This window comes from Megalobrama amblycephala, linkage group LG9, assembly GCF_018812025.1.
Source record: "Megalobrama amblycephala isolate DHTTF-2021 linkage group LG9, ASM1881202v1, whole genome shotgun sequence".
NCBI lineage: Eukaryota > Metazoa > Chordata > Actinopteri > Cypriniformes > Xenocyprididae > Megalobrama > Megalobrama amblycephala.
In genome coordinates this window covers 38,614,951-38,629,731 of record NC_063052.1, presented here as the reverse complement: position 1 = coordinate 38,629,731, position 14,781 = coordinate 38,614,951, and the positions used below count along the sequence as shown (strand labels likewise).

Below are 14,781 nucleotides of genomic sequence, written 5' to 3'. Positions count from 1 at the left end.
GCACACGATTTACTATTTCATTCCATTGATTTGCTAAATTGTGTGCACGATTTACCATTTCGTTCCCTCGATTTGGTAAATTGTGCAAGATTTATTATTTTGTTTCTTTGATTTACTAAATCGTGTGCACAATTTACTATGTCGTTCCCGATTTGCTAAATTGTGTGCATGATTTAACCTACTGTTTTTTTGCTACATGTCATAACTTATGAACAAACGTTCTTCCAGCAACATTAATAGAACGTTCATAATCTGGTCTTTAATAATGTTCTCAAAAGGTTAGCACAAAAACATTTTATACATCGATTCATATGTTTTATTTCTGAAAAGTTTTAGTTGGATGCTCGTCTATGTTACTACTTGTTTCAGATCGTTCAGGAACATTCCAAAGTCAATGTTCCCATGTTTGCTAAATGATAAAATTGAATGCTGGAATTTTGCATAACTTAATGGGGCCGTTAACATTAGTATTTTTTGTTAGCTGGGATCATATTTATGTGACAGTATTGCAGTAAACAACTACACCCCCCCCCCCCCCCCCCCCCAATCGCAATTAATGTCATTTATGTCATTCGTTTACTGTGGTGAACAAAATATGAGGTACTAACGGACATGAGCATGCCAGTACTTTAACATCAGCCGCAGATCAATGACTGTCGGAGGCGTCGTTTACTCGCTGGGCCGGTCCGTTCCCGTCATCCATCAGCGTGTGGATTTTAACTAAAGAACGATGGCCTGATGCCTGATGTTTACGCCGCTCGTTCCAGCTTTCCACTAACTCTCGCCGACTTTAAATGAAAGCCCATATTCACAGACAGCTCAACATGTCTTTCTGTCAAGAGCCGCATATGAGATTGAACCCGGGGTGAGTATTTTAATCTCATCTGAAGGCAGATAGCTTTAATATTTTTATCTACTCTAACAGGCTAGTGGAAAGCGAGAGCGAACACATTTAGATGAGATTATGTCGGGCACAGTTTGAGCTCAGCGTATGTGGACGCGCTCGAGCGAAACACGCGTGGGAGAACGCGCTTACTCACACTTAATAATTCAACATTTTCAGCGCAAATGAACCTTAATAATTTGAAATTGCCATAGCGGCCCCACTGAGAAAGTGAAATCGTTCAGATGCTTCTGCAAACATCCCCTGATGAGAAACAAAAGATTTGCAGTAAGTCAACAGTGACCGGTTTCTGCTCGGAGACGCAGCTGCTGAATATTTCAGGCGAAAGAGCATAAAATGAAGTTATTGACACAAAACCAGGGCTTCCCTCTGAACTGACAGCCAATGTGAACAAAATGATAAAAGTTTAAAGAATCGGCATCAATATCTCAGTTCATCTCCATTCCTCCAGAGGAAGCCTGGCTTTGAAGCGCGTGTTTGTCAATAGTCAACAATCTTTATTTATGGACGCTCTTCAGAAGGGCTGTCAGATGGGACATTTTGGTGCAGAATGACACTAAATCTTTCAGATTCTGTCATTATTCTCGCAGGCCGCGGCCCTGATACGGACCCGAGCGGGAACAGCTTGCAGTCTTGAGCACCTGTGCTGGTAAACTCTAACTCAGCATTATGTCTCGCTCTCTCGCACTCATGCGGATAACCTCTCGCTCTGGATCTGCCTGAGGCTAAAGTAGAGCTAAAGATTTTTCATAGAGTTCACTTGTACTTGGATTCTTCATTTCTGTGTTTCTGAGTGTTTACTTGTTCTCTGTGTTACACACACACACACACACACACACACACACACACACACACACAGGTTTGTTTTGCTATTTTAGTGAGGACTCTCCATAGTACATTCTCTCCCCTACACTACCCCTAAATCTAGCCATCACAGAAAACTGTCTGCATTTTTACATTTTTAATAAAACATTGTTTAGTATGTTTTTAAAGGTGCCGTAGAACGTCTTTTTAAAAGATGTAATATAAGTCTAAGGTGTCCCCTGAATGTGTCTGTTAAGTTTCAGCTCAAAATACCCCATAGATTTTTTTTTTATTAACTTTTTTAACTGCCTATTTTGGGTCATCATTAAATATGAGCCGATTTAGGCTGCGGCCCCTTTAAATGCTCACGCTCCGCCCATGGAGCTCGCGCTTGCCTTTAACAGCATAAACAAAGTTCACACAGCTAATATAACCCTCAAAATGGATCTTTACAAAGTGTTCGTCATGCAGCATGTCTAATCGCGTAAGTACAGTGTTTATTTGAATGTTTACATTGATTCTGAATGAGTTTGATAGTGCTCCGTGGCTAAAGCTAACATTACACACTGTTGGAGAGATTTATAAAGAATGAAGTTGTGTTTATGAATTATACAGACTGCAAGTGTTTAATAATGAAAATAGCGACGGCTCTCTTGTCTCCGTGAATACAGTAAGAAACGATGGTAACTTTAACCACATTTAACAGTACATTAGCAACATGCTAATGAAACATTTAGAAAGACAATTTACAAATATCACTAAAAATATCATGTTATCATGGATCATGTCAGTTATTATTGCTCCATCTGCCATTTTTCGCTGTTGTTCTTGCTTGCTTACCTAGTCTGATGATTCAGCTGTGCACAGATCCAGACGTTAATACTGGCTGCCCTTGTCTAATGCCTCGATCATGGGCTGGCATATGCAAATATTGGGGGCGTGCATATTAATGATCCCGACTGTTACGTAACAGTCGGTGTTATGTTGAGATTCACCTGTTCTTCTGAGGTCTTTTAAACAAATGAGATTTATATAAGGAGGAGGAAACAATGGTGTTTGAGACTCAATGTATGTCATTTCCACTGAACTCTTGATATTTAACTATGCCAAGATAAATTCAATTTTTAATTCTAGGGCACCTTTAAATATGAGGACTCATGAAATGTCCTCATATTTCATGTTTACGTCATAATACCAGTGTAATACCCATGTCATTATACACATTTGTGTCCTCATAAATCACAAAAACACACACAGACACACATGCAAACACTCTCTCATACACACTCACACTCACATACTCTCTCTCACACACACTCTTTCACACTCACACACACAAAACACTCACACGCTCATTCACACTCACACACACAAACACACACTCACACTCTCTCTCACACACACAAACACACACTCACATACTCTCTCACACACACTCTCTCTCTAACTCACACTCTCACCCTCATACACACACACTCTCACTCACTCACACACACGCACACACAAACATTCACACAAACACACACACACATGCACACACACACTCAAACACACATACTCATATTTATTGGTTATAATAGTGCATATACTGTATATATCGAATGCACATTGTGGGATTTTGCCATTGGAGAAGAAACTGTTGAAGATTTCTTTCATTATAGCACTAAATTGGCAGTGTATGACATGCTCACAGTTGCCTATTACAGTTTTTTACAGATGCTAGGACACATTTCTCAATACTTAGGTCACTTTTGCAAAACCCTTCACACAGTGAGCACAACAGAAGTCTATGTGGGCTAAACTGAGGATCAATTATCATTGCTTTGGCACAAAATGCATTCAATGACTACATCTCTCAAATTTCATGAATTCTTTTCTCACTCAGACACAACAACTGCCTAAACTCTGTGTACGTACAGGCCAATTTGCACATGCTTACATACTGTTTTCAAAACTGTTAAACTTATGTTCAAAACAATAACATAATACAAAACTGAATAAGACAGCAATTTGCTACATTCCTACAGTAATATTTTAATAAAATATATTTTAAATCTTAAAATTAAATGCTATAAAAACAATTGAATTGTATCTGTATCAGTGGATGGTGTGTATACAAATTCTTGTATTTTGGAATTATAAAAAAATTATAAAAATAAATAAACGACATAAAATATTGACAAATTCTGCATCATGTTTTATTCATTCCAGTAAAATATATTGCAGTGAATTATAAACAGAGATGTGTCCTTGTTTTACATAAGAAAACATTGTATAATGCTACATGTTGTTAGTGTTTTTCAGGTCATTGTTTTGTGGGGTGACAAAGTGTGTTTGTCGGCTGTCAACCTTTGCTATAGTGTTCTGAAAGAATAAGTTGATTTGAGACCTGAATACAGTGTTTTGGTAGTTGTAGTGCATTTTGAATGTGAAATGAACTGCTTTGCCAAAATGAAAGTTGGTTAGGAGAACTGTGTGAAGAGTTTTGCAAAAGTGACCTAAGTATTGAGAAATGTGTTCTAGCGTCTGTAAAAAACTGTAATTACTTTTACAATTGGGTTTATGACAGTGGAAGTTTTGGTTGCACTCTTGCATTTCTCCATTGATCGTCATTTGAATGCAACTGTTAAAGTAGATTTGCTCAAGTTTTTGAGTTGTGTGCCATTCAGAACTGAACCCGAGAATAACAACACTTCATTTCACAGAATGCATTGCCTCTAGGGTGTGAACAATTCCATTCAACTTCAAACCCATGAGCTAAAAAGAGGCAGTTCTTTAATTCTATTTTTTCCTTCTTTGTTTTTGCAGTGCCATCAGTGATGTCAGGACCTCTTTTTCCAGCAGCTCATGATTCAAAAAGACCTGTATGTGCAGAAATGAGTGTCTGAAGATCAGCAGAATTTAAAGCAGCTCATGTGCAGACCGGAGATGAGTGTGAACGCAAATGGTAAGTTACCTTATAACTAAACTATTCTAACTGTTCCTCTCCAGATAGTTACTCACCACCATAGCACACTCATCTCTTTCCCCAAAAACCCAACTGAGATGAAAGCAGAGATGAAATAGTGTCTTAACTGCAGCGCTGCTGAGGGAAGAGCATGATTCATGACTCCTCAAACCCATCCAAACGCCGTTAACCTCGCGTTCGCCTCTACAGCTGGACTCCGGCCAAGCCATGATTATTCCTCCGGAATATCCTCTCCGCACGGAAAGGACATCAACAATCGCCTGATCGTGCCAGATTAATTTCAACGTCACCCGAATTCGTTTAGCGAGTTGATTGTTAAATTGATTTAATTATCGGATCCCTCTTAGTGACATTGATCTACTCTCGCTAATAGGAGTCACCTATGCATGTAATTGGCTTTGATGCATATCAAACCGAGGGCGCGTGCAAACAGCTCGTGGAGAACGCAGATTTAGTTATCACTTTTAAAGGGCAGGACGAAGCAGCCAGATCGAGTTTTCCAACACGAACACAAATATGGCCTTTCGCGTGATGGATTGTGGCATGGCTTGGCATTAATCTCTTCATATTTTGACTCGTTTGGCTCATGGATTCTGCATATTGATGCAGTCTGCCTGGAGCATTAGACGGCTGTGTTTATGTAGGGTCAGTCATCTTTATTAACAATGTTCCCTGCTCATTTAGTCCCTGCTCGCTCTAGATTGCGCTAATTAGCACACACGACACCCGTTTTACTTGCGTAACGTGATGCATTGCAGGGTGAAATATGTAGAGTAGGACTTCATGCATCAGGAATTGAATGATTGTGAAAACTGAATTTGAGGGATTTCTGATGTCTGCTGAAAAAGAAAGGCGTTTCAGGGGCGAGGCAAGCTGTTACATTTTCATTAAAGATTATGAAGACAAAACACTTTCATGCAATAATGAATTGTTCACAATAAGGCCAGTGTGTATTAAGGAAATAAATAGGGTCTGAACAGCAGAGCATTAAAAAAAAAAAGATTCCTGTGCATGATGAATGTCACTGTAAACTGGTATAAGTACTCATTTACACTGTCAACCAATTAAGAATTATTAAAAAATGATTACAAAAATGGTTTATTCTCAAGTATTTTAAAGGTCCCGTTCTTCGTGATCCCATGTTTCAAACTTTAGTTAGTGTGTAATGTTGTTGTTAGAGTATAAATAAAATCTGTAAAATGTTAAAGCTCAAAGTTCAATGCCAAGCGAGATATTTTATTTAACAGAAGTCGCCTACATCGAACGGCCAGTTTGGACTACATCCCTCTACTTCCTTCTTTAATGACGTCACTAAAACAGTTTTTTGACTAACCTCCGCCCACAGGAATACACAAGAGTTGCGTTTGTAGAGTGTGTTTGTCGCCATGTCGTCGAAACGCTGTTATTTTCATCCCGCAGTCCAATCACTGGGTCTGATTCCGGCTCAAATTGATAGGGTAAAATTAAAGACGTTTACAATAACACTGAGCGCGTGCATCTCCACGTTATGGTAAGAGGCGCGACCTTTCCGGGCAAGATGCGCTAAACTGCTGTCGAATCACAACACAGGAACCGCTGGCACAATCAGAACTCGTTACGTATTTCTGAAGGAGGGACTTCATAGAACAAGGAAGTCATCAGCCCGTTTTATGACGGTGGAAACAGCGGTATACAGATAAGTAAATTATGTGAAAAATACTGTTTTTTTTTACACGCGAAACATGAACACATGTTATATTGCACACTATAAACACAATCAAAGCTTCAAAAAAACACGAAAAACGGGACCTTTAATTCCTTTAAATAAATAATGAAATCATTAATTTAAATAAAAAATATATACAAATAAATACATATAAATACATATATATGTTAAATAATATAATATATATAATAAAATATAAATATAAATATAATAATAATATAAATAATAATTATATATATATATATATATATATATATATATATATATATATATATATATACATATACATATATATATATAAATTTAATTATAATAAAGTAATAAATGATATAAAGATTATATATAATGAATTTATAATTATTTAATTAATAATTAATAATAAAATATATATATAATTTAAATAAAAAAATAGTAATAAAAATGGTATTTTAAAGAAATTTAATTCGTTTAAGTAATTAATTAAAAAATATATACACACACACACACACACACACACATATATATATATATGTGTGTGTGTGTGTGTGTGTGTGTGTGTGTATATATTTTTTAATATACATAAATTATATACATATATATATATATATATATATATATATATATATATATATTTAATTTAATTTAATTCAATTTAATTTAAATTAAATAAAAAAAAACAATAAACTGGTAACTGGTATCACTGTCAACCAATTAAGACTTATTATTATTAATATGTTTTTAAATTATTGTTAATTTTTATTTATTCTCAATATTATTATTCCTTTAAGCTATATATATATATATATATATATATATATATATTTAAATAAAAAAATAATAAATTATGATATTAAGATTATATATAATTTGTATTTAATTTATTAATTTAATACAATTTAATTTATTTCATTATAAAAATTATAAATATATAGAATTTTCTCCCAGACAGCCAAAAGCCAACTTTTCCAAATGGATTAAATATGTTTTATTAAATTTGCTTTTAACTTTATAAACACAAAAGGAGAAAAATGTGGAACGACATTTCTATTTCCACAGTTTCATTATGACTTAAATTTTGTCCTAAAAAAAACCTGATAAACCCTTAAACCCTTGTGAAGGCTAAAACAAGCTAACTATTGACAGCAGTGTAGTTTAGTGTGTCTTGTGGAGTAAACACAAGAGTCTTTAGTAAATGTAAACAGATGTCAACATATCTGAACATCATGCCTCACAGTGTAAATGAGGTTGAAGAATATGAAGGAGGATCTGCTCTTACTGCAGAAGAAAGTAAAGTTTAAGATCAAGCGGCTGGCAGGCTGTGAGGTGTGTTTGTATGCATGCCGCGCGTCAGGGATAAAGAGCCGCGTCAGAAGCAGCGCAGCATGACTAAGCCCTCAAATGCCTGTTACAGCACATTTTTAACACAAACACAAGTTGTTCAGGCTGGAGTTCACATGACCCTCAGATCCTCCAATCCCGACGGACCGCCATCAAAAGCTGCCAACACCTGGATCCATCTGGAAACTCCCCCGTCGCCAGCAACCGAATCGAGCATATTAAACCTGAAGGACCAATCAGCTGCCGCCCCACATCCAATCCAGTCTCTCTCCCACTCGTACCACCACGCCGCTCGTTAGAGGCGACGGATAATTAGTTTTGCGCCTGAAACTTGAGGTTTCACTCCTCCTCCAACCAAAAAAGAATTATAAAAACAAGCGTGACCTTAATAACCAGATGAGAAGGACCGTGCGGAAGAAGACAGAAGGAGTTGCATCAGCGTTTTGTTGATCTGTTTATCCAGCTGTGTGTGGGTGCGTGCGGAGCTCTATTCTCCAGGTTTTCATTTTTCATTCTCTTTCGCTTTATTCTTTCCAGGGATGTACTGGGACTGAAAATGCCGGCTGAATACAGGCGATTGCCTGCTGTGTTACTGTTCATGTGCTGTGATCCAAAAGTCTGAGACCACATTGAAAACTGCCTTTTTTCCCACCATTTTAATTTTAAACAAAAATGTTATGAGGTAAACTACCATTCACAAGTTAGGAGTCAGTTAGTTTTTTATTTTTTAAAGAAATTAATACACATTTAATTGATTGAAAGTGACAGTAAAGACGTTTTTATGTTACAAAAGATTTCTGTATTAAAAATGTTGCTCTTTTCATCAAAAAATCCTGAAAAACAAAATGTATCACAGTTTCCATAGAAACATGAAGCAGGACAACACTGATAATAATCATAAATGTTTCTTGAGCAGCAAATCATCATATTAGAATGATTTCTGAAGGATCATGTGACACTGAAGACTGGAGTAATGATGCTGAAAATTCAGCTTTGATCACAGGAATAAATTACACTTTACAGTATATTCACATAGAAAACAGTTATTTTAAACTGAAATAATATTTCACAATTTTACTGTTTTTATTGTATTTTTAATTAAATAAATGCAGCCTTGGTGAGCAGAAATTTGTTCAAAAAATCATTTTTGAATGTTAGTGTAAAATTAAATGACAATTATTATTTATTCATTTCTATATTTAAAAGTAAATGAGTGACACAGATGATCTGTACAGAAATCATGTTTGTTAAATCAAACATTTTACTTTTCTCAAATGTAATTTTTCTAATTAAAATACACCTTCCTGTTTTTTTCTGTCCCTCTCTTTCTCCCCCTCCATCCCCTTGTTTTCCCTCCTCACACGCGGTTGTTCGATCACAGTCTTCTCTCTCCTTCTGGTTTGTCAGTCAGCAGGATAACGTGCTAACGCGCAGCCCTGTTGCTTTTAACACATGTGGAGCGAATGGAGGCGACCTGTGGAGGCCACTCGCTGTGAACAGCGGCGTGTGACTGCGAGCAGACAGACTCTGTTGCTGCTGTCAGGTGGAGGGTGAATAACGTGCTAACGACTTAAACCAGCGGAGAGCGAGTGTGAGGACGATCGGAGAGCCCGGCGAGAATGACGTGTTTTGCAGGACAGAGGCAGCGGAGTAAGAAACCGCACAGCCGATCTGTATCTAGGCCACAGACTGAGAACAGCGAGGGTCCTCGGGGAGGATAAACATGCAACTCCACTCGCCGCACAACAACAACAGGCAGTGAAATGGAAGCTGACAGAACACACACCTGCAGAAAAACAGTGTTATACAACCATGGCAATGAATTGGCACCAAAATCATTTATTTATTATGTACATGGACATATAAACATGGAAAATGAAAATTTATTCTATTTACTTTTTTAATGTATGTTCTTGGTCTTATTGTTAAGGTTCCATCAGTGTTAATTCCAAAAAAATAAGAATAGAATATTTAGTCATTTTCTCCACCTCTGAAATCACTTTGTTTTGGCTGATGTTAAAGGCACAATATGTCATTTTCGCCACTAGAGGTCACTTACTCAAAACAAAGGCATAGCTTGATGACGCCTTGATTTGGTGGAATCATGGGAGGTGTTGTGTTCACGTCTACAGCTGGTGGACCCGTGCATAAATCATATTCATGGATGAGCTAATGTATTACAAGATTCATTAACATTACTGTAGTATTAAGCAAGAGCAGTGGAGCTTTTATTATGCCGCAGACGAGCACTTTTGCTTCTTCCGGTCATGAGTATGTGGGGAAATGCAGCGCTGTTTATCATATTAGATACATTTCAGTGTTGAAAGTTGTTATAGTGCTACTCTGTGCAGCTGCTATGAGACACTTGTTGCACACTGCAGTAAACTAGATTGATATTAGGCATGGTAAAACATGGTACTCACGGTAAATCAAGAAAACGAGATTTAAGACTTATTGTGTTGTGCTGTATAACAATGATTTGTCTTCTGTCGATGAATGTATCCAAACAGTTGCTCGTCTGTCTAATAAAACACATAATATATTAAAGCGTCTTTGATGTTTCCATGGTTTCTACAAAATAAGACCGGAAATCAAGGGTAATGCGGGTATGATGTCATTGATAGGCGACGCATGTGTCCTGTGGCCTGTTGCATGAAGCTAGTTGAACAAACTCTGAGTTTCAGAGAAGGTTTAGAGTTGACAAATCCAGTTAAATCCAACCAGATCAGGATCAACTGTTGCATAACGCTCAGTATGAACATTCAACTAATGTTTAATCCAGAGTTTGCAAAGCGCGTGCACCTGAAAGTGTGACACGTGCGGCAAACAGCCAATCACACGGAACAAGGAGAACGTCAGTTTGATTCACTTCTCGCGAGAGAGCCGCGCAATTCGGAAGATTAAGAGATCGTTATGAAAAATATGAAATTAGACGCATTTACAAAGCAGGAATAAACACTTCTGCAGTGAAGGTTTGAGAAGGCAGCTGAATCTATATCAATGCATGTGAATCAAACAAATAGACCAAATAATTAATATAGTTTCACAAAGAGCTCAAAAGAATACATGTCAGCTTAATCTGTTTATAAGCTTTATATATTATGCATGTATTATATTTATTTTAATTTAAAAACAAAGTTTAATGTTGTCAATTAATATAATAGGCCTAATTATATGAATATGTCATTAATTATTCATAATTTTAATTTATTTAAGATAAATATAATTAATAATTAACAGAAAATGTTGAGCAATTTTGTCTCTAAAATGTTTTCACTATAAACTGATTTAATTTGGAGCAAGAGATACAGGGGGAGTGGCTTTATTGCATCAGATACATGTCACTTTACTCACAGCTGATTGGTCGAGTTTGAGTTTGCATCTCTAACTCAGAATAAAAGCTGCGCTGGAGCAGGTTAGCCATGTAGCCAAAGTTACCATAGTAACGAACCCCGCTAAAAAAAAACAATCCACCTTCATGAGCCCGAAAAAACAGAGTTTGCTCAAACTAATCTTGAACTTACCTGGGTAGAAACTGAAACCGGCTTTGTGCAACAGGCCACTGGTTAAAAATGCTTATTTCTCTGGATTTAAACTTTCTTGAAACATTTGGGATAATCTTACGTATTGCGCCTTTAATGATATGAAAACAAAACATTTCCATTGAGATGTGTGGAGATGCTCTTCTAGCCTTCATGTTCCAGTCAGCCTCCTATTGAACACTGATATTCACCATCCAATCAGTTCCCAATGGATAAAATCAAGTCCTGTCCTACATGTTTTCTTTCTCATTAAAGAAGTTAAATAAATTGCGAACAGCGTTTCATGTTTACTTTAAAGGAACCTTTTGCATAAACATGAAAGTTCTTCTTTACTTGCCCTCTTGTTGTTGCAAACCTGTAAACTGTTAATTGCTTGGAGAAATTTTAAAGAATCTTTATGAAAAAAAAGACACCAAAAGAGCATAAAAATAGTGACTGTGTCTGCTAAAGCTATACAATCTGTTCCTTTAAGGTGCGACACATGTTTAGATGAAACGCAGATCAGTGTCTCGGTGTGTGTGCGTTTCAGGTGATTTTTTCAATCTGTGTGTAATTGTTTCCATGACTATCATTATAGTATATTTTAAACACACACACATAAAGAGATACGCAGCCAGTGTGAGAGTGGTAGAGAGATGAGGGCTGAATTCAGTAAGGCCTCAGGGCACGGTTTTATTATCTGATACACGGCGCTTCACACTGTGTGTGTGTGTGTTCCTGTGTTTCACGTAGATTACAGCACAAAGCTTCCATGATCTCAGCAGCTGTGAGTGTGTAAGTCAGTTTTATTATAGTGAAGAGAGTGAGATCAGCATCCCTACATGGGGTTAAATAAAAGAAATCTCAAACATGCTGCTAAGCACTTGCTAGGGTCTTCAGTGTGGTTGTTAGATAGTTGCTTACTGGACCAATTCAGAGGTGCCAATCCCAGGTTTTTTGTGGTGCCAGGATACATGAGTGGTTGCTAGGGCGTTTGCAGTGTTCTGAGTAGTTACTAGGATGTACTAGACGGTTTTGTTAGGGTGTTGTGGAAGGTTGCCAGGGTGATGCTGTGCATTTGCTAGGGCATATCTTGGTGGTATCTAGGGTGTTTTAAGCATTTTCAGGTGGTTGTTAACAGGTTGCTAGGGTTTTCTGAGTCGTTACTAGGTAATTGTTTACTGACCCAATTCAAAACACCCAATCCAAGTTTTTTTGTGGTGGCAGAATACATGTGGATGATTGCTAGGGTGTTGCTATGCAGTGTTCTGAGTAGTTACTAGGATGTACTAGACGGTTTTGTTAGGGTGTTGTGGAAGGTTGCCAGGGTGTTGCTGTGCATTTCCTAGCGTATATCTTGGTGGTATCTAGGGTGTTTTAAGCATTTTCAGGTGGTTGTTAACAGGTTGCTAGGGTTTTCTGAGTCGTTACTAGGTAATTGTTTACTGACCCAATTCAAAACACCCAATCCAAGTTTTTTTGTGGTGGCAGAATACATGTGGATGATTGCTAGGGTGTTGCTATGCAGTGTTCTGAGTAGTTACTAGGATGTACTAGACGGTTTTGTTAGGGTGTTGTGGAAGGTTGTCAGGGTGTTGCTGTGCATTTGCTAGGGCATATCTTGGTGGTATCTAGGGTGTTTTAAGTGTTTTCGGGTGGTTGTTAACAGGTTGCTAGGGTTTTCTGAGTCGTTACTAGGTAATTGTTTACTGACCCAATTCAAAACACCCAATCCAAGTTTTTTTGTGGTGGTAGAATACATGTGGATGATTGCTAGGGTGTTGCTATGCAGTGTTCTGAGTAGTTACTAGGATGTACTAGACGGTTTTGTTAGGGTGTTGTGGAAGGTTGCCGGGGTGTTGCTGTGCATTTCCTAGCATATATCTTGGTGGTATCTAGGGTGTTCTGAGTGTTTTCCGGGTAGTTGTTAAGGCGTTGCTTGGGTCTTCAGGGTGACTACTCTTTGTTTTTTTACTGGTCCAATTCAAAACTGCCAATTCAAGTTTTTTTTTGTGGTGCCAGGATACATGTGAGTGGTTCCATTTGCTATTTGCTATCTTAGTGGTATAGGGTGTTCTAAGGTTTTCCTGGTGGTTGTTAAGGTGTTGCTAGGGTCTTCTGGGTGCTTACTTAGGTAGTTGTTCACTGGCACAATTCAAAACAGCAAATCCAAGTTTTTTATGTGGTGACAGAATACATTTGTGGTTGCTAAGGCATTGCTATGCAGTGTTCTGAATAGTTGCTAGCATGTACTAGACGGTTTTGTTAGGGTGTTGTGGAAGGTTGCCAGGGTGATGCTGTGCATTTGCTAGGGCATATCTTGGTGGTATCTAGGGTGTTTTAAGCATTTTCAGGTGGTTGTTAACAGGTTGCTAGGGTTTTCTGAGTCGTTACTAGGTAATTGTTTACTGACCCAATTCAAAACACCCAATCCAAGTTTTTTTGTGGTGGCAGAATACATGTGGATGATTGCTAGGGTGTTGCTATGCAGTGTTCTGAGTAGTTACTAGGATGTACTAGACGGTTTTGTTAGGGTGTTGTGGAAGGTTGTCAGGATGTTGCTGTGCATTTGCTAGGGCATATCTTGGTGGTATCTAGGGTGTTTTAAGTGTTTTCGGGTGGTTGTTAACAGGTTGCTAGGGTTTTCTGAGTCGTTACTAGGTAATTGTTTACTGACCCAATTCAAAACACCCAATCCAAGTTTTTTTGTGGTGGCAGAATACATGTGGATGATTGCTAGGGTGTTGCTATGCAGTGTTCTGAGTAGTTACTAGGATGTACTAGACGGTTTTGTTAGGGTGTTGTGGAAGGTTGCCAGGGTGTTGCTGTGCATTTCCTAGCATATATCTTGGTGGTATCTAGGGTGTTCTGAGTGTTTTCCGGGTAGTTGTTAAGGCGTTGCTTGGGTCTTCAGGGTGACTACTCTTTGTTTTTTTACTGGTCCAATTCAAAACTGCCAATTCAAGTTTTTTTTTGTGGTGCCAGGATACATGTGAGTGGTTCCATTTGCTATTTGCTATCTTAGTGGTATAGGGTGTTCTAAGGTTTTCCTGGTGGTTGTTAAGGTGTTGCTAGGGTCTTCTGGGTGCTTACATAGGTAGTTGTTCACTGGCACAATTCAAAACAGCAAATCCAAGTTTTTTATGTGGTGACAGAATACATTTGTGGTTGCTAAGGCATTGCTATGCAGTGTTCTGAATAGTTGCTAGCATGTACTAGACGGTTTTGTTAGGGTGTTGTGGAAGGTTGCCAGGGTGATGCTGTGCATTTGCTAGGGCATATCTTGGTGGTATCTAGGGTGTTTTAAGCGTTTTCAGGTGGTTGTTAACAGGTTGCTAGGGTTTTCTAAGTCGTTACTAGATAATTGTTTACTGACCCAATTCAAAACACCCAATCCAAGTTTTTTTGTGGTGGCAGAATACATGTGGATGATTGCTAGGGTGTAGCTATGCAGTGTTCTGAGTAGTTACTAGGATGTACTAGACGGTTTTGTTAGGGTGTTGTGGAAGGTTGCCAGGGTGTTGCTGTGCATTTCCTAGCATATATCTTGGTGGTATATAGG

At 37.8% G+C, this 14,781-nt stretch overlaps 1 long non-coding RNA gene across 1 annotated transcript; it reads left to right on the top strand.

Annotated features, from left to right (window-relative positions):
• Positions 1-589: 589 nt before the first annotated feature.
• LOC125274615 lies at positions 590-9,972 on the top strand. The gene is made up of 3 exons (XR_007186294.1): positions 590-865; positions 4,517-4,655; positions 9,080-9,972. It is a non-coding gene; the product is annotated as an uncharacterized LOC125274615 (long non-coding RNA).
• The last annotated feature ends 4,809 nt before the right edge of the window (positions 9,973-14,781 follow it).